General features: G+C 41.7%; 1 long non-coding RNA gene across 3 annotated transcripts in view; it reads left to right on the top strand.

Annotated features, from left to right (window-relative positions):
• Positions 1-8,301, top strand: part of LOC104140662 (uncharacterized) — a 30,594-nt gene extending 22,293 nt beyond the window's left edge. For all 3 annotated transcript variants that reach the window (XR_011139825.1, XR_011139826.1, XR_011139827.1), the window contains one exon: positions 7,745-8,301. This is a non-coding gene — a long non-coding RNA (uncharacterized lncRNA). The remainder of the gene's footprint in view (positions 1-7,744) is intronic.
• The last annotated feature ends 11,904 nt before the right edge of the window (positions 8,302-20,205 follow it).

The raw sequence follows: 20,205 nt of genomic DNA, 5'->3' as shown, positions 1-20,205 counted from the left end.
ACAGAGACTATCTCTATGGTTTATTGTCATAATGAGGAGCTACGTGCAAGGGAACATCTCAGCACTTCCATAATCCCAATAATAAAGACTTAAAATGAAAACGTAAACGATTATGCCTTTTGGCTGATCTATGCAAGGCTTAAAAACAATGTAAATGCCCAGTGACAGTAAAGAAATTTCAACTTGTCTGGTAAATTAAGATATGAGTTACCTACACAAATTCTTTTGAATTAATGGAAGAAAGGAGGTTAGTAAGAAACCAAAATGCATTATGACTAACAGTTGGGCATTTTCTAGGGGGTGTAGGGCATGGGGAGAGAATCTCAGAGAGTGAATTGTAGGTCCAAGGTTATTTTTCAGTCTTCTAAAAATTTTTAAATTTTAAAATAAAATAGTATTTTGTTCAACATGCTTTACTCAAAGCTACTGAGCATAAGTTTCCATTCCATGGTAACAGTTGCTTAACGGGTCATACTGTTTAATTGTTGACTCCTTCTTCCTATCAGGTGGTAACAAGAGCAGCCGTACATAGCAAAACAAATCTGCATGTGCTATTGTTCAGCAGATGCTTTTGGAATCCATTGCAAATGTTTAATCTGCATTGGAAAATGTGCCCCTTTCCTTGCATTCTATTTCAGGGTCTATTTCACACTTCCACAGCAAAAATCTAGTTTCACACTGCTAATGCAGTTTCCCAGTATGTGCCATAAGTATAGGTATATTGTGTTCAATAGAAGTCAATTTTCATTTGCTATACCCTAGAACAGGAATATGAGCTTACTCCAGCCACACAGGTTCTTCATCCTACTACACAAAAGAGAAACCAAGCAAAAGAGCAAACTTCCACCATGGGAAAATCAGGCATCATAATTTATGCCAATAACAGTTAGAAGAGAAACGCATCTAATGACACTGAAAATGGCTATTTTTAAATTTCTCGTGAGTAAATTCAATGAGAATTTGACATGTATATATAAAATATATATATATATATGCATGCTTTTATCTGTAGTAATTTAACTAATTTAAGTAAAGATAGTGCTAATGCAAGCAAATCATTCACAGTAAAAACAAAGAAACCACAAAGTATTTAGATCTTTTACTGTAATCAAAAACTTCAGAATATTATACAAATATGAACCGTTGTAATCTCATGGTATCATTTATGGTACACTTTTCTATTTCTATTTTACATATTGGAGAACAAACTGAGAGAATTTGAGTGAGATGATCAAATATTGTACTGAAATCCAAGGTTCCTGACTGCACTTGGCCCATAAAACATTCCTCTACTTTAAAATTTGTTTGGTTTTCTTTCTTTTCTTCAAGCAACCAATCATGAACACATCATGTTCCCCGCTAACACACACACAAGTAAATGAGGACAATAAAGAGCTTCATTTCTGCTGCTCTTACTTTATTATTTCAGGTACTGAAGCCACTGCTGTTCTTAGGGCATCTGGATGTAACTTGCAGTTCAGGAATCCTGCTATTGTTTGGGAAGCATACAAAGATAGTTCCCTCTCCTTTGCTTTTGTACCTCCCCCGCTCTCTTTTGTTCTTATATTCCTGTCTAAAGATCCCCTAATGACGTTTATAGGAGACAGAAGGCAGGCCCAGATGAGCCTTTGCACTGACATAATATGAATGTTCTGTGTTATGTTATGTTACGACATTACAGCAGGGCAGACTACTCCTACACTCTTCAGGCTCATTTCAGCCAGTCCTGCAAGCTGGGTATCTGATGCAAAGCCCGATGGATTCAGAGGGATCTTTTTTCCAATCTTTAGAGCAGGCTCTTAAATGCAAGTCTGGTTAATACTACAGTAAAGAACATCTGATTATTACGTGGGGCTGGTCAGGAACAGTAATCAAATTACCTAAAGGAAAGCATTTAGGATACATTATTTAAACTGCATTAGATATCTATGTGGTCATTCCCAGGCAGAATGAATATTTCCTCAATTTGCTTCAATTTAATTCAACTTAATTTACACCTTTCTTTAGTTTGGATGAATATTGCTCTATAACATATCCTAAGGAAACAGGCGCTGCAGGAAATGGAGGGAGCTACTGACATCATTTCTGTCAAGAGAGCCTAATATTAGAAAACAGCGCAATAGTAGGGAGTTTTCTGTTGAATAAGATATAAAACTGAGGTTTGCCTCTGGTTGCAATTATGTGGTAAATATAATTGTGACCTGAACATGGAAGTACATATGTCAGCAGTAGGCAAGAATGGCTTCTCTAATGTTCATATTTGTAATCTTTCCCTTACTACATGGAAATGATGCTTGCCAGTACAGTCCTTCCCTCCGTGATGTCTGTGCTGCTGCATCCTCATAGGCTTTTGGATCCAATTCCCACTGGCTAAATTCCACCTAAACTGCAATGTAGATGCATTTGAGTCATCTAACTCTTGGGCAATAACTTTACTCCCGACAACTACTTAATCTCACAGGGCCTAAAATCAAACAGTGCCTCTGTTTTTGAGAAATTTTCAAAGCCGAAACTTCTGAGCTTGCTAGTGAGAAAAGGAAGATTTGGAGAGAGGCAAAGGGATTATGACACTCTGCCGACCTCTTTTCCCTCTCTCCAAATATTGTTCCAATCACTGAGCTATTGTGTGGAAGACGGAGTCTTCCTTCCCCTCCGCTCCCTCTTTCAGGCCCCCTACCACTTGCAAATCAGTCACAGCATCTTAAAAATATCCTGCATCCCATCAATTCAGTGATGATTTCTAAGGAACAAGAAATCACAGTTCTTTCTTACTGCTACTATACTCTTGGTCTGAAGTCACCAAAAGGGTAAGGGGTGACTAGTCTGTAGTTTAGATGTTTCAAGGAAATCTTGTTCATTATAATCTGAAATTAGCAGAAGTATCAAGACAGTAGTTATGATGATTACTCAGTGCTGATACTTATGAAAAATGTGATCCCTGTAAATGTTGAATTGTGTCATTATCACTGTATATGCTGGGCTTTTATAAATATTGACATTCAGTAATTAGACAGCTGGCTGTAAACTTGAGGAGACAATCATTAAAACGGCCATTAACATTGCTCAGAGGAGAAAAAAGGCTGCTGCTTTTTCACGCAGGACGCTGGAGCTCAGAAAAAGGAAATTTTCATTTGAATAGGACAAATATTTTACATTTTGTGGAATCTTTATTTTCATATTCCTTCAGCCCACAGCATATTTTGGGTCCTCATTTGCAGATTCATCCACAAAAGTGTGGATATATTTCTGCACGTCCATTCCAGAGTGTGCTCTAGCAAGATGAGCACTTGCAAAAATATTTGCAAGGTCTTTGTATGGATTTTAAAAGCTGTGCTTTTAAATATCAGGTAGCATCTGAATGCCTGTATGAAATGATTGATCTAGGACATGTTTTCACAGGATAAATATCACAATTTTTAACTGACAACTTTGCCTTCTGTCTCAGAAAAATTACCTACACTTGACTGGGAATGGACATTGGGCAATTATCTAGCTTGGAATTTCTGTTTGAAAGATTGAAGCATACTGGTGTTAGGAAATTGTTCTATTGCTTGTGATATAAAAACGCTGTTTCACTGATTAAAGAATTTCAGTCAGTCTGATAACTCTCAAGTTCTATGCACCGTTCACTCAAATTTCTTTCTTTTTAATTAAAAAAATATACAATGCGAGGTCAGATTCCACCTTTTCAGTGGAAAAATGACTGTTGTTATTTGAAGCACATAGTCACGCCCGTTCAGGGCAAGAAAAGGAATATTTTCAGAGCTCAGAAATAATAGGTTGAACTATAGTGCTTTTCGGTATGTCGTCCAGGGCCATTGTTGGTCCATAAATCATTAAGAGCTGAAACAACTGCAAAAGTCCTGCCCTTCAAAACATCATAATTCACATATTCCAACATGTACTAGCAAGCAAACAAGCAAAATGGGTGAAAGTGAAAAAAAAAATGAATATTGAAAGTCAGCCCAGTTTTGTGTTGGTTATAACAATATGGGTTGTCATGCTTCAGAAGACAGCTCACAGATTTTTTTCTCTCCAAGAAGTCCAGATGCTACTGGGATTTTTTTAAATAAAAAGTTAAAGTTGTCATTAATTAGCACTGATTGAGAGGTACCTCTGCAGTGACTATAAAGAAACAAGCAGCTTTGCAATTCTTTGATTTTAGTCCTGCAACGGTCAGGTAGAAAACCCTCAGAGGCGCTGCCACCCAAGGAGCAGGCTTTCCTATCTTGTTATTAATTGCACTTCTCCACCCTTCTCTTTGATAAGAGCCAATGCCAGTAAGCATTACAACTGGGTTATTGTTTTACACTCTGCATGAAAGATGTGTTTAATAAGAAGAAAAAAGATTAATCTGTCTAAAATCAGTTTAAAGGAGTGATTGCACATTGAAATGATTTGTAACAGTAACAGACAGTAAGTCTGAAAATTTATGTGATGCATATATGCAGCTGCAGAGGTGCTGGAATTCAGGGAACTGCTGACATGTATCACTTGAGTTTGCAATAATTTAGATAGATATACTAACTTCACTTACACATTTTGTTTATAGTGTACTATATCATAGCTAAATGCATATACAATCTTGTGCATGTGTTTGTGTACACTTTTAGGGAGAAGGAAAACTGTGATGGACTTCCCTTATTCAAGATAGCCCTACATATATTGGAAGAAAATATTATCTGCTAGTGTTTGCATCAGTGAGTGTGTGTATTCATGAAGCATTAGAATCACAAAGAAAGCCAACTTGTTCATGGCACAGCGTTAACTCATCTCTTTATCCTGCTTTTTCACAATAACTTCTCAAGGAACGATTGCAGTTAAGAAGACTGGAAACTGAGAATCATGTCATCTCCATGAACAAATGATCAGTTTTCTCCTGAACAAAAAGGCTTTGGAGTTACATGGGTGTAGCCATGTGACGGAGACGTGGCACAGTGGGACTTGAACAAGGAGTCTGGCTCATACACCTACCACAGCTCCCTGTCCACAAAGCTTCTCCTGGGGCTAGGTGAACTCTTGATCTTGCAGAAATTACTCCCATAGGGATTTCACCTCTGAGTCTCAAGTCTCCATCTGTAAAACAGGGCTAATATAATCTCTCTGAGCCCCTTTCTTGCCTCTTTCTTTCAAAGCTCTTCAGGGCAGGGCTTTCACCTTGACATATTTGGAAGGTGGCCCTTTGCCTTAGTTGCTTTTCCTCACTGGGGTCCGTTCGACTGTGTGCACAGCGGTGTGCTAAACTCGGCCTGGGAAATAATTGCTTTCTTAACAAAGCCCCCCAAAGCAGGCCTTTAGAGGGGAGATTTCAAAAAGCCTGGTAATTTCACTGCTTTGCCTTGGAATCTGCAGGATTTTTTCAAGCCAGCCCCTGTCTGAGGTCTTTACCCTACCTTCCCTGCGTGGAAACAAGGGCTGGATACACCACAGGTTGCAAAGAATTCCCTCAGGAGTTCTGGTGGGACAAGGGTGTAGCGCTGAATTAATCCTTCAGAGTGCTCTGAGGGGTTCGCTATGCCTCTACTGTAGGAAAAAAGAATGACAGGAAAAACTGGGGCCCACAGACAATGAGATAGGCTTTTGTTCCAGCTGTAGCAATTACCTGAACTATCAGAAAAATAACAGATCTTAAATTTTAAACAGAAAAGATTAAATTCATTCCTGGAGTCACTTCAGCAATTTCGGTGGGTTGTAGAATGATTTTGGCCCTCCATCTGACTTATGCACAAAACTAAATAGTTCCTCTAATGCTGAGTCAGATGACTGAAATCATTTCTCAGATTAAGAAGACTGGTGTTAAAGTTGGGTGGAAAATGTACCTTACTGCCATTGAAACTGTCTGCTGTATTCCTAACTCATGCTAAGTAAAACAATGTCTTTCAACTAGATGGCCTTTGTTGATAGCTATTTCATAATTCCAGTTTCAAATGCATTTGAGGGTTTCTCTGTGAGTTTCTATTTTCTGTATCGCTTCTTAGCACATCAGTTTTCAAAGAGTTGCAGCAAGACCAATGAATTTGGCTTCCTTTAAAAATCCTGTAGCATTCTGAGCTAAATTCTGTGGTAAAATATATCCTTGACCAGTTGCTGCCTTCACTATCTGGGTATGTATCATCTCTGGTGTGTAGAAGTTAGCTCAAATTTTCACCCTACATATTTATGGCTAGTAGTGTTTGACATGGCTAAAAAAAATCCTAACAACAGCTAAAGCATGCAGCAGTGATATCTTTATAGTGTGACATGTAGTTCAGTGGGATTCTCAGCATTTCTTGCAAATTGGTAATTCTAGTTATAATTCTAGTTATTTCCAGTGGAAATTGCATGGCCTTCGATTCCCACAGGTGGGGAATGGAGCGGGAGGCTTGACATTGTGTGCTCCGGCTTGGCACAGGGGGACAGCGGCCGATGCCACCTCTGACGCTCCCAGTCATGCTCCCGTCCCCCAGGGCAATGTTCCTGTGGTGACTGCTGAAAACACATCGCAGCTGCAAAGGGAAGAATGGAGACAGAGGCTGAGGACATTTATCTGAGCAGGAGACTGCTGAGCTGTATTTCCAGTGAGGTCACTTGTTTTCAACTTCTTTAAGCTTCATTTTACCCATCTGTTACATAATACTCATTTGCCCAGAGTAGCGTCACAAGACTTTACTGATGTATCTAATGGTCTTTGACGCATGACAGCTCTACATGAAAAATAAAATAATCAGAGCTTGTTTCTATCTATCTGTATCACTTTAACTTGGACATCAGCAGCTATTCAGTGTTTCTGAATGTTTTCAGGGGAAAAATGGTTTTATTTACTCAATGGCCCTGTGCCCTCAGCTCAGGACTGGTTTCCTGGCCTTGTTTTATTTTTGCCAATAGGATCTAAAGATCTGCAGTTGTTTATTTTTCTCACGATACTGCTTATGACCTCCTTTTCCCTCTTAAAACAATACACAAATCCCCTATTCCTCTCCCGTAACTACCTTCCCCTGGAGTACAGTGATCTGTATTGTTTGCAAATTATATTTGCAAAAACAAACAGAGGAAAAAACATTATTTAAAAGTTTCCTTGCCAGGGGTAAAGCAAAGTACTATAAACAGTTCTGATCCTAAAGCTGATCCTACAGCAAGTTTGCTCTGATGGACAGTCATTAGTTATTCAGTTTGAGAGCGGACCAAGGCCATGTGGTTAAAAGCTGGGCAGAGCAGAACGAGGGAAGCGCAGAGAGCGGTGAGCACGCAGTTACGGACTTTTCCACCCAAGCCTCCGTTACAAGAACTGCTCCTCTTACTTATGCGCCACGCTGCAGACACTCAGAGGCCACAGCTAAATGACTGCAAAAGCCAAAACCCTCTTTTCATCTGTCAGATTGACTCTGACCAATCTGAGAGAAACGGATGCAGAATGCAAAGCTGCTAGTTAATAGGCATTGCCACTAATGTATTTTAATTAAATAGAGGAGAGGAGATGGGAAGGGACTGAATCAGTGACAGGGGAGGGGAAACTGAAAAACAGAGAGCCTGGCTTTCTTTGCTCTCCTATCTGTTTCATCATCAATCAGGGCACCATTGCTGCTTGCTGGATTAGTGTATATTACAAAGAAAAATGTATTTTTTTTTGTTTCTAGGTTGAATGTAAACCTGTGACTAAGTCTCTCTGAATGTTATTGAACATAACCATTTCAGCCTTGTATCCCTTGCACGTACTAGGCTTAAACTGCTCATGTTTGATACATTTTTTTTTTTTTTTTACTTTCAGTTATCTCGGATTCACCGTCGGTCCTGTGCCCCTGTGGTTCTCCAGCTACAGAATTATATTAGCAAACATCACCACATATTTTAGTCCTAGATATTGTTATGGAGATGCTGCACGGTATTTGCGGTTTCCTGATGTTCCTACTGGCCTGATTATGCACAGATTCTCCAAGAACGCATACGTGCTGCAGATATGTTACAAATGACCTTGGAGGTCTCTCTATTAAAGAAAACTCCCTAGAGAATTGTTGGTAGACTGCAGCTCCCACCTAATGGTTGGTGGGGAGGGCTGATTTTGGGGGAGGGGGGAATGTGTGTGGGTGGCTTCTGTTTGCAACAGATACGTAACAAACGTAGAGGCAGAGTATGAAAATGTACCTCACATGGAAAATTAGGTAGAATAGAAATCTACAGTGAAAATTTCTTTTCTCCATTTACAGCGAGTCTAAGAAATCTGTACCGCTATGGATCCCAGACACTGTATATCTGTTTTGCTGCTGCTTATACTCAGTTGAATTTTCTGTGTGGGGATCTCTCAAAAATAAAGTCTTGTGGAATTTCTCAGCTGCTTTTAAAAACACTACTGTTACCTCCCTGCTGGTGAAGACAGTCTTATGAAAGCAAAACAGAAGCATGCCACTTCTTTGTGATTTATCATAGTTAATGTTAGGAAGATGTATGCTAATTCCTGCTCCTTTCCTTATTTGTGGAACTTGTTCTCCTCTTCTGTTTAGCTCTGTTTTCAGTAATCATTTCCCATCTCTCTGGAAATCACAATGTCTAGGTTAGAGTGCACACAGTGTAATTTACTTCAGTGTAATTTATAAACTGCTGGAAGATTTTATAGCGATAGAGTAAATCATAAATAAAATCTAGATAGCAGAAGCATTTTGTATTTAGATAGAGGACTCTGGGTGTGAAGTACTGCTCTTGTTCCTTTCCATGCTATAAGAATGCACTTGTATTTAGTCCAGTATGGATAATGCAAAATTTTTAACTGCTAGCGCTTCCAGAGATGTCCTTTATCAGGATAGCAAAGACAGTAGTGTGTTAACATACATTACTTCCCTCACCCCCTTGAGTTTTGCAATTGGGCCAGCCAGGAAACCTCATAACAGCCGGCGAAGTTACAGATGGATGCAGGAATTCAACTCTACAGGACTCGTGACAGGAGGAACCCACCACACTAGCGATGTGTGATTCATCCTTTCTAAAGTTAGCTGCCTAAAAATGGCAAATCTCATCTCAGGTTATTTACTATGTAATCAATGGAAAAAGAAAGGCAACCCACAGGATGACTCACTCCCTCCAAGGGTAAGCCCATGAATTAGAAAGGACCCTAAGTGACTGAAGCTTAGGCATCATATTCAAGCTGGACAAGCACAGTCAATCAAAATCATTCCAACCCCAAATGACTACGGTCCTTCTGGGGTTTATAAAAAGCTGCAGTTCAGACTTCAGTTCAGAAGTGGTAACAACTACACCATTAAATTCCATGTCAGAGTCCCTGCATCAGCTTTCCTATTGGACTTCATGCAGTATGTTTAGTTTTTCTAGGAAGTGGGAAAGAGAACGAGACCACTGTTGTTCTAGTTCTTTGCTGTGGTGGTCTCTCTAAGATTTAAAAGCTGCCAGGTTATTTTACAAGGGGTGAATGAGAACTGCAAAAAGTAAAGTGCAAAAATGTAATGCAAGAATACTCTATACACATCACAGTAAGGTTCTGGGACTGAATTTGGACCCAAAGATGCACTGAACTCCATGTGCTTCTACACGGCCACAGCTAAGGGCTTAAGAAAATGAATTTTAGAACTGGGGACTAAGACAGTCAGGGAAGGAATTAAATCTCTTCCTAGGAGAAAAATCTAGCAGAAAAAAGAAAGAAAGAAAAAAGAGACCTTCAGCTACCCAGTAGGAGGGAAGAGAGAAGGTGGAGCCAGGGAAATTCTTGTTTCCAGGATACATTCTCCTAGAGAGGTTGTGAAATCTTTATCCCTGAAGATATTCAAAACTCATGTGGACCTGTTATAAGCTGACCCTGCTCTGAGCAAGTGAGTTTGACTAAATGATAATCATAACAAACAACAAAAAAATCCTCTTCTCAGCATATAATTGGAGTTGTTCTCCTAGTTAGTGTTCCAGCTCAGTATCCATGAATGAATGACTTATATGTGAAAGGCAACATAGACAGACAGACCAACAGATAGCCAGATCAATCAAGTACTGTGATGTTCTGAAACCGTTGGTCCTGGTCTCCCTGCAAGGTATCATGGTATTTAAATTTTTATAGCATAACCTCCAGAGGCCCCTTCCAACTTATATCATTCTGTGATTCAGTGATTTTACAACTTCAAGGCAAATTAACCCTCCAGAAGTTATTTCTCTGGCCTAGTTTATAGCAGGATGAAACTAGAGCAAGGATGCCTGCAGCCCTGTCTAAAACAGGGAAAACCAAGTATTGGTTACTTTACCAGGGGAATAAATCTTTAACTTTATAGCCTTTAAAGCTTCATAATCAAAAGGTCATTTCTGCAATTCTCCTTTGCTGTTGAGTTTTAAGTCTAAGCTTTGGATTTTCAGGACTGGCTAGAGCGCAGTGAAAGGCAATATACCGACACCGTCTAATGCCTCATCATTCTCACTCACCTTATATTATGCATAGCCCTCACACAAGTCTTATGCTGTGCTCTGTGACACAGTGGTCCTGATCTGCCGACCAACGAAAGACCGGGAGGAGACACGAGAGAGGTGCTCATATAGCTGAACCTCCTCCCATTTAGGACACGAAGAATCTGTACCTGGAGAATATTCTCCAGATATAGGTCTCAGTATAAGCCATCTCCCCGATAATGAAAGCCTGTATTCTTTTCTTTATTGGCCCTGGTAAATTTAAATGCAAAGGTCTGACAAAGAGTATTTTGGGATATGGCATCTGGCATGTTGATCAGAAGAAGACTGTGGGGTATGTATCTCAGCTTAAAGAACAAAAAAGATCACGATCATCATCAGCTCAGGTAGCACCTCTTTCAAGACCAATAACATTACTGGATTTAAGTTTGGTTTCCATGTAGAAGTGAAACAGAAATTATTATTTTCTTTACATTCCTTAAGGAATTTCCAGTGACTTGATTAAGAAGCAGGAATATATAAGTTAATGCAATATTACCCCCTTCCTGAAAAGAGAGAAGCAGCCTGGGCTAGAGTAATAAAATTAAGAAAGGATGACTGTAGATACGTCCTCTACACTCATTCTTTAGGGTGCTCTCTCAGCCACTATTTTAATCACAGTAGATGTGCAAAAGGGGTTTGAAATGATTAAAACGGTGGCACTGTTCTTGGGATGAGTGAAATCTCCAGGAGCATGGATTGAAGGATTTTACAGTCAAGAGCTGACAAGCAGGGAGAGATTAAGTTATCACCAAATCCACAAAAAGAAATAGAGCACCTAGCTGTAAGGCTAATGAATGAAATCTTGCAGCTGGGTTAATTCCTACTGGATATTCTAACAGCAATATCTTGCCAAGAACAAGGAATAGTAGGAAAATGTCGGCATGTTTCTGTAAAAAAACTAGTGACAGTGATTACAGAACGTTATCAATTTGACTGCAGCTGTAACTATGAGCTCTGACTTAGAGCAGCAAGGATCTACTGTATATCATGTGGTGATTCGCTTGGTGCAGATGCTGTGGTCTTCCAGAACAGATGAAATATGAGGTGTCATTATTCCTAGGACATAATTTTCAGAGCTAAGGATGGAGTCAGGCTTCATGTCAAAGAAAATAAAACTTTGCTGGAAAATCACCTTTACAGAGTATGATAAGAATGATCTGTAAGTAGAAGGAAAAACTCTGAAGCGTAACAGGAAGAAGCATTTTCAAATTAAAGCACACTGTTTCTAATGAGCGTTTTGTTCCTGTGGCTGGAAGTTAAAATGAATTTAGTGTCTGTGACAAATCTGGACTTAAATCAAGGCCCAAAATACAGAGCTTTTGTCCCTGGCACACTCTGTCTGTCTACCAGACAAAGGGCACAGACAGCTCATAGGCCAAATAATGCCACTTTAGATGCTCTAGCGCCATGCTTTTTTTTCTTGTTATAATTGAGTAACATTAAGGTATGTTTTACTGTCTGGCCTGCCAAAGGCATTTGAAGTGCCTTTTTGGCTCCTTACTGGAAAAAAAACCCTTTACCATGTTTCCAAACACCTCGTATGAGAATTACTCTCACTTTAAAATGGCTTAAAAACCAAAGAGCTGGTAGTTAAATACAAGAAGGGATTGGATTCAGGCTGGACTTTAGCATTTTGCTGCTGTTTCATGGAAGTGGAAATACTCCTTTAAACAAAGAAGAAAAAAAGTACCACCAACTCTCCATTTTATTAAGATGTTATGCTGTAGAGGCCAAAGTGGTGATAATGCCAGGATAACTGATATCCATGATCTGGAAGCCAGGTGATTATTCTGTGTTTAACTACCAGAATGAAGTCAGAAGCCCTAGTTGATATTTTCTCTGGAAATCCCCTGGAGGCATCAATATGGTGTAGCAGAACTCCCTGCCTTACTGTTTTGCTGACCCTGCACCTGTGTAAGGAAACGTTCATGAGCAAAGGGACTGTGGACAATATGCTTCTGTGCCCCAGCTAGCTGGCCCCCTCCGGAGGCCTTTCTAGTCTTCAAGCCGTATGCAGCTAGAATTCAATTAGCCTCTTCCAAATTGTTTTCTTAACAAAACTAGATACGTGGAGAAAATCGTCTGACATATATCCCTGCTTGACCTTTCTGAAGGCAAAAAGTGGCCTGCAAAAGGCGGAGCTATTTCTCTCCCGGATCCTTTAAAATAGTCAGTTTGCTCGCTCCTGTGGCATGACTCTGTAAGACACATTTTGACAGGGAAATTTGCTGGGCTCAAAGCTGCGTGCCACCTGGCCTTCCAGTGCGCAGCCACAGGGAAGCTGGCAGCACACCTGAGGTAGCACCACAGGACGACGCATCACATCTGGGGTCTAAACGCTTCCACCGTTTTCCCGTTACGAAGGAATACAGCCTTCCGTGATAATACTTACCCATCATACGGGACAAAAATAAAGCCTAGTAACTTAGGTAGACTGAAAAGGTGTTGTCAATTGCAAAAGTCCGTCTTGGGTGCTTCTCGGTGCACTGTACATAAGCTTCCCCAGTGCCATAAGCTATAATTCTGGATCGTTCCAAGCCCAGGAATATGTACATAAGCCATTCATAGCCGTGCCATTTTTAATAAACCAGTTGTTAGCTAAACATGGGCTGATAACAAAGACATCTACACTGAGAAGGATGCCTCCTTTGAACCGGAATTTGCACAGTACAAAATCCCATTTCTTCAATCGTCGGATTAATGTCTATATTATCTGTGTGTGAAGACAGTTCTACTTTGTCCTCACTGTAACAAGGGCCTGTGCACCCAGGACGTGCGTGTTTGTGTGCGTTTGTAGTAAGATTGCATTCAAGGCAAGCACAGCTTGACTTGGGGAGGGAAATGCTGCATAATATTTGTATTACCATTAAAAAGCCCCCATGCTGGGTATTAGGCATTATTTCTCTCCTAGCTGGCATGTTGTAATAGGTTCTGAATGCTGTAATGCCCCTTTGAAATATAGCTGGAAGTAAAGCCATGCAGAGAAATAGAGAGAGAAATCCATCTTACACGCTAACCTATTCTTGAGCTCAGACTGCTTCTTACACTTCTCTTGAATTTAGGCATGGTGTTTGTATAAATTTGGAAATACGTCTATGTCTTATCTGGTTTGTAACTTAGCAATCTTTAATCTAGGTTTCTTGCTGCTCCTTATAAAGCAACTGATAAATCTAGTCAAGCTCTTACACTAAACTTGGTAGGGAGAGTATAAGGGGCTCGTCAAATACATAAGTAACACCCAAAGCTCCGTTTATTTTGCTGACATTTACGTTTACGTATAAAGACAAGCACAAAAACGCCCACTGCTCAAAGTCACATTTAATCAGACTGAGTGGATTTATATTAGCAGACATCAACTGCTGGAGGGAAGGCAGTGATTTACAGACTGAAGAAGTTTCATATGCCATGATTTGTCTTGAGACCTGGTGATCTTTGTTTTAATCGCTTAACTTAGTTAATTTGCCATCTCTATATTTGGGAAGGGAGTTAACCAGATGTAAAAATGAAAAGGAAGTGATAAAAATGAACAAGATTATCCTGATAAGGTACGTTTTTTACAATGATTTATCCCCACTGAACACCACAGAGCACTGCTAGGTTCAGCCTTATCCATAAGGCAAACGCATTACAGAAAATAAGGTCTGAAGGCTTTGAGTGACAGAACTCTGAATGACACAGTTGTCAGAAGTGGTTGGTATATTCATTACAGAACTGCACCTTCCCGAAAGGTTTTTTGGCATGCTGCTAAAAGATTCCTAGTCATATACAGGAGGCTGTAGAACAAGCTTTTCTCTGTTTGCTTTCTGCCTGCATTAAGGTAACTACGTCCTCCTGGAATTGAATGCTGTTGCTGCGCATCCCATTGATTGCAGTGAGACGTGTCCAAAGGGCAGAGTTGCAGACTCTGAGTTGCAGGCTGCCTTACAAGTTTTTTTCAGGCACTTCTGTACGCTACAGCATTTGACTTATTTCTTTTGTTCTGAGCGGTATGGGTTTTTCTAAATCCATTTTGGTATTCTTTTTCATCTAAAAAGCAAGCCCTGAGACAAGGTGAGCTCCAATGGAGCAGTGTCACTCCTAGCTTAAAGAATAACAGCAGCAATAACAAAGCAAGACGATCACTAGTTTACAGGCTTCAAATTTAAGGGTAAGTTTTATGGAAAGTGAGAGGAGAGTTTTATCAATGCCATGAAACAGAGCCTTTGATATAAAGATAATGAGAGTCCTAGATAAAGTACAGCTGCTCCATGCCCCCAAATACATGACTATTAGCCAGTACAAAGTCTAAAAAATATACCCAGAACTGATTTACAGTGATGGAAAAGTTTGCATTTAATATCAGTCTGTTTGGGCCTACAGGCATATCATCTCAAGTTGTCATCTCTCATCCTTCAGAGTCGGATTGACTCAGCCTTGAGATAGAAAATACTGTGTTTATGCCTCCTCCAGGTGTTACAAAAAGCAGCAAACGGACTTGGTTTTTGCTACAAGGTGAGTACTGAGTCCACATGCCAGAAGAATAAAACAGGCTTCTGGGTCCTGGTCTTCTGGAAGAAGTGTAAAACCAGTTTCTGGACTACTGCTACTACTGCTGAGAAAACATCTCAGTATTGGCTGAATCCCTATTGACTGAACTAATGAGGATGCTGAAATGTTTCCTAATTAATCCTTTAATGCCCATTCATCTTATTTATTAAATAAAACGTTGGTTCTCGAGGCTGCAGAATGCCTTGAGGATTGGGGACCAAGCACACCCCCTACCTACATGCTTCCCTTTTCTTTTGCTCCCCATTTTGGATGGCTGTGCTGCATTCCTATAACTCCTACCTAACCAGTGCAGCTCTGAAGCCTGCAGAATAGTATCATGGGGGAAGCTTGCATACTCTTTCTGGGAAATCAGGATAATTGGGTGCCTCTCTGAAGTGCCTGTACACTAACACACACAGCATGGGCAGCAAAGAGGAGGAACTAGAGGTCTGCACACAGTTGCAGGGCTAGTATCTCATCAGGACCACAGAGACATGGTGGGATAGCTCATGCAACTGGAGTGCTGTGATGGATGGATATAGGCTCTTTAGGTAGGACAGGCTGGGACAGGCTGAGGAGGGGGAGTTGCAGGAATGCATGGAGCTCTGCCTGGGGATGGGTGAGGAATTAGCTAAAAGCTTATGGGTTGACAGTCATTGGCAAACCAATGTGGGAGACGTGGTGGGTGTCTGTGACAGACCACATGCCCAGGGAGCGCTGATGATAACTTCCTGAAATGAGTGATTGAGGAGTTGCTGAGAAGAGATGCTCTGCTGGACCTCATACTGAAAAACACAGAAGAACTGGTTGGGGATGGGAAGGTTGGGGGCAGCCTTGGCTGTGATCACTATGAGATGGTGGAGTTCAGGAACCTACGAGGAGGGAGCAGGGAAAAAAGCAGGATCACAACCCTGGAGTTCACAAGAGAAGACTTTGGCCTGTTCAGGGACCTGCTTAGAAGAATGCCACAGGATAGGGTCCTAGAGGGAAGCGGGGGTCCAAGAGAGCTCACCGATATTCAAGAATCACCTTCTCCAAGCTCAAGAACAGTCTATCCTGATGCGAAGAAAATCAAGCAGACATGGCAGGAGGTCTGCATGGATGGACAAGGAGCTTCTGTATAAACTCAAACATAAAAAGGAAGCATACAGTGGGTGGAAGAAAGGACAGGTAACATAGGAGGAATATAGAGACGTTGTCTGAGCATGCAAGGATGGGCTTAGGAAAGCCAAAGCCCATCTGGAGTTGAGTCTGGCAAGGAATGTGAAGGGGAAAAAGGACGGCTTCTACAAGTACATAAGCAACAAAAGGAAGGCTAGGGAAAATGTGGTCCCACTGCTGAATGGAGCTGGGGACCTGATGACAAAGGACATGAAAAGGCTGAGGTACTCAATGCCTTTTTCACCTCAGTCACTACTGGTGACAGTTGTCCTCAGAAATGCGAGGCCCCTGAGACCAGAGGAGAAGTTTGGAGCAAGGAGGATGTACCCTTGCTGGAGAAGGATCTGGTTAGTGAACATTTAAACAAACTGGACTCCCACAAGTCCTGAGACCCCATGACATGCACCCATGAGTCCTGGAGAGCTGACTGATGTCACTGTAAGACCACTCCTGGTCATCTTTGAAAGGTCATGGTGATTGGGAGAGGTTCGTGAGGACCTGAGGTTCCTGAAAGAAAAGAAGTGTCACCCCTACCTTCAAGAAGGACAATAAGGAGGATCCAGGCAACTACAGGCAGGTCAGCTGCACTTCAATCCCTGGAAAGGAGATGGAGCAAATCCTCCTGGAAGCCATTTCCATACATATTAAGGATAGGAAGGTGATTGGGAGCAATCAGCATGAACTTATGAAGGGCAGATCATGCCTGACCAACCTGATAGACTTCTATAATGTCATGACTGGCTCAGTGGATGGATGGGAGAGCGGTGAATGTTGTTTGCCTTGACTTTAGCAAGGCTTTTGACACTGTCTCCCATAAGAGACAAACTGATGAAGTATGGACTGTGCAAGTAGACAGTGAGGTGGACTGAAAACCGGGGGAACTGCTGGGCTCTGAGGGTTGTGATCAAGGGCACAAAGTCCAGCTGGAGGTCAGACACTGATGGTGTCCCCCAGGGATCGATACTGGGTCCATTACTGTTTATCACCTTCATTAATGACCTGGACGATGGGACAGAGTGCACCCTCAACAAGTTTGCTGATGATATAAACTAGGAGGAGCGGTTGATGCACCAGCGGATTGTGCTGCCATTCAGAGTGACCTTGACAGGCTGGAGTAATGGGCTGACAGGAACCTCATGAAATTCAACAAAGGAAAGTGCCCTATCCTGCACCTAGAGAGGAGTGACCACGCGTCCCCGTTCAGGCTAGGAGCTGACCAGCTGGAAAGCAGCTCTGCAGAGAAGGACGTGGGGTTCTGGTGGACAACAGGTTGGATATGACCCAGCAACGTGACCTTGTGGCAAAGGGCAACAGCATCCTGGCCTGCATTAAACAGAGTGTTGCCAGCAGGGCAAGGAAGGTGATCCTCCCCCTCTACTCAGCCACAGTGAGGCCACATCTGGAATGCTGTGTCCAGTGCCAGGCTCCCCAGTACAAGAGATGGACGTATTGGAGGGAGTTCAGCAAAGAGCCACAAAGATGATTATGGGATTGGATCTTCTGTCATATAAGGAGAGGCTGAGACAGCTGAGGCTGTATAGCCTCAAGAAAAGAAAGCTCAGGGGGATCTAATCAAGGTGTATAAATAACTAATGGAAGGGAATAAAGAAGTTGGAGTCAGATGCTTCACAGTGGTGCCCAGTAACGGGACAAGAAGCAATGGGCACAAATGAAACACAGAAAACTCCATCCAAACATAAGAAAACACTGTTCTAATGGTCAAACACAGGTTGTCCAGGGAGGTGGTGGTGTCTGCATCCTTGGAGTTATTCGAAATCCGACTGGACACAGCCCTGAGCAACCTGCTGTAGCTGACCCTGCTCTGAGCAGGGGGGTTGGGCTGAGCTAGATGATCTTCAAAGGAGCCTGCCAACCTCAACTAGTCTGTGATTCTGTGATTCCATGAATCTGTGATATGTTTGCTGGAAATACTTGGGAGATATGGGGAGAAAGAGCAAGAAAGAGAAGAATTTAGAAACTCTTATAGTCAGCTTTTCCCTTCTTTACAGGTCAGTTCACACTGAAGGGACTAGGAATGCAGTATTGTTCTCTAGAGTTTGGACTCAGTTTCCAGAAATAAAGTCCAGACCTTTCTGATTATGGGGACTTCCCTTCAAGAGCAAGAGCCCTCTGCACAGGAAGGATAAATAAAGCTATGTTTTGTCTGCCGCCGTCAGTCTGGTTGTCACAGACCACAATACATAACTTTCTGTGAACATATTGCAGAAGCTCTCACAGCGAGAGTCAGGTGGAAAGATCTCCATGGGCAAAATTCCCAGCTATCACAAAGACAAATTTCCCAGCTTGTGCCAGGATAGGTTGTAACTGGCAGCGAGGAAGAGAACTGCAACCTGCTGCTGCTCTTAGGCAAGAGCACAAGTCGTGGGGTGCCAGGGGCTGCGGAGAGCGATGGAGGAGCCCAGTACTCCTTCTGCTCCCTGAGTGCTGTGCTGGCTCCTGTGGCTTGCAGCTCTTACCCTAGCTCCTCCTGCACCAAGATTTGGGGCTTCCCTGCTGCCAGGCACATCCCTGGAAATGGCAAAGGACAATGTATGGGAAGGAAATTTTATAAGTGTGACTAAAGGACATGAGTTATATTTAGTCTGGATTCTTACAGAGTTCTTAATGGAGTTTATTTCAGAACTGTAGACATGGTGCATACCACTCTTAGAGGACGGTACAAAAGAGGTGCCTTTCTACATTACACCGCAAGGGGGAAAGGGGAGAGGGTGACTGTTCTGCATTGCTACCAAAAATTCATTCAAAGTCTCATTTAAAGCAAATTATCCATGTCAATAGCAGACTACAAGAGCTTGCTTATCCATAATTAATCATACCCTACTTCGGCTTTCTTCTGGGAGCCCATGTGAACCCAAAGCCAGGAAGGGTTTGCTAATCAGGTTTTCATCATAATAGTTTCCGTGAGAAGAAACCTTTCCTTTCCTTTCTGTGAAAGGTGACAGTTTACTAGCAATCTCTCTGAACCTTCAGACTATCCACTATACCTGCCCATGGACCTCATTGCCCTATAGTGAAAGGAAGCACGTTCCTCCTGCTCAACTTTATTTTCATGGCTGGAAGCAAATTCCTCAACATGGTTCCAGCAAGCAGGAACAGCAGTTTTCCCAGTACAAAATGTAAAGCTTGGCAGGAGACAAAACATCTGCATTTTTATCTTGAGCAACAAGATCTACCAAATTAACTTCCTTTTCACAAGGGAAAAAGTGGTGTGCAGTGCAGTCCACTGACATAATTGTCTCTGACAACACTGCCAGTTCATGTAGGAGTGACACTGAGGAGGCATGTTGGAATTAGAAAATATGAGCAAGCAACACCCGAGAAACACATGAGAATAGGGCTCAGTGCTATCTACCAGTTGCATGTTCCAGTTATCAGATGTCTGTGTGAGTTCTGAATTTAAACATCTCTACTGGTTTGCTCAGAAGTATCATGTCTTTCTTTTGTCAGGGTTTAAATATGTGTACTCTTTGCTCCCTCCTGTGGGTTTTTACACAGCGGTGCCCTTTCAAAATTTGCCTACTGTAAGTTAGATAAATAGATGGTACTTCCTGACATCTGCAGTAGCCCTGTGCTTCCCTGCACTTACTAAATGCACCATGAAGGTTTTGGGCCTTTTGCTCTGTAATAATGATTAAAAATAATAATGGCTACTTTTTCCCTTAGAAATAAAAGTGCTTTATAAAGGAAATTAGTATCATCATTTCCATTTTATGGTTGTACATAAGGTACTGATCTCATCATATTACTTTAGGCTTAGGCTTCATATCTAGTTAACAAAGAGGGAGGTGAGATCCTCCAGAACACAGTTCAGAGCCTAAACTAGCTCTGACTACTAATGACTAAAAGGAGGTATTGTGAATACTCTGCTCCCTTTGAAGGAATAAGTGGAAGAGCTAGAGTCAAGCAATAGAAGAAAGGCAGAGTTGAGACAAACCAAAGTCCCAGCTAGTTCTCCATCCACCAAAGCTGGCTGATTCTTTGCCCTGTTCACTAGCACTAAGCAGTGTGGAAGGACGAAGAAAGGACCAAGGACCATGTAACTACAGATATCGGTCTGTCTTTTCCTAAAGCAAGAGGCAAGTTTTT

The sequence above is a fragment of the Struthio camelus genome, chromosome 1 (genome assembly GCF_040807025.1).
Source record: "Struthio camelus isolate bStrCam1 chromosome 1, bStrCam1.hap1, whole genome shotgun sequence".
In the NCBI taxonomy this organism is placed as follows: domain Eukaryota; kingdom Metazoa; phylum Chordata; class Aves; order Struthioniformes; family Struthionidae; genus Struthio; species Struthio camelus.
The sequence above is the reverse complement of the archived record's forward strand: the minus strand, read 5'-3'. Positions and strand labels throughout refer to the sequence as shown.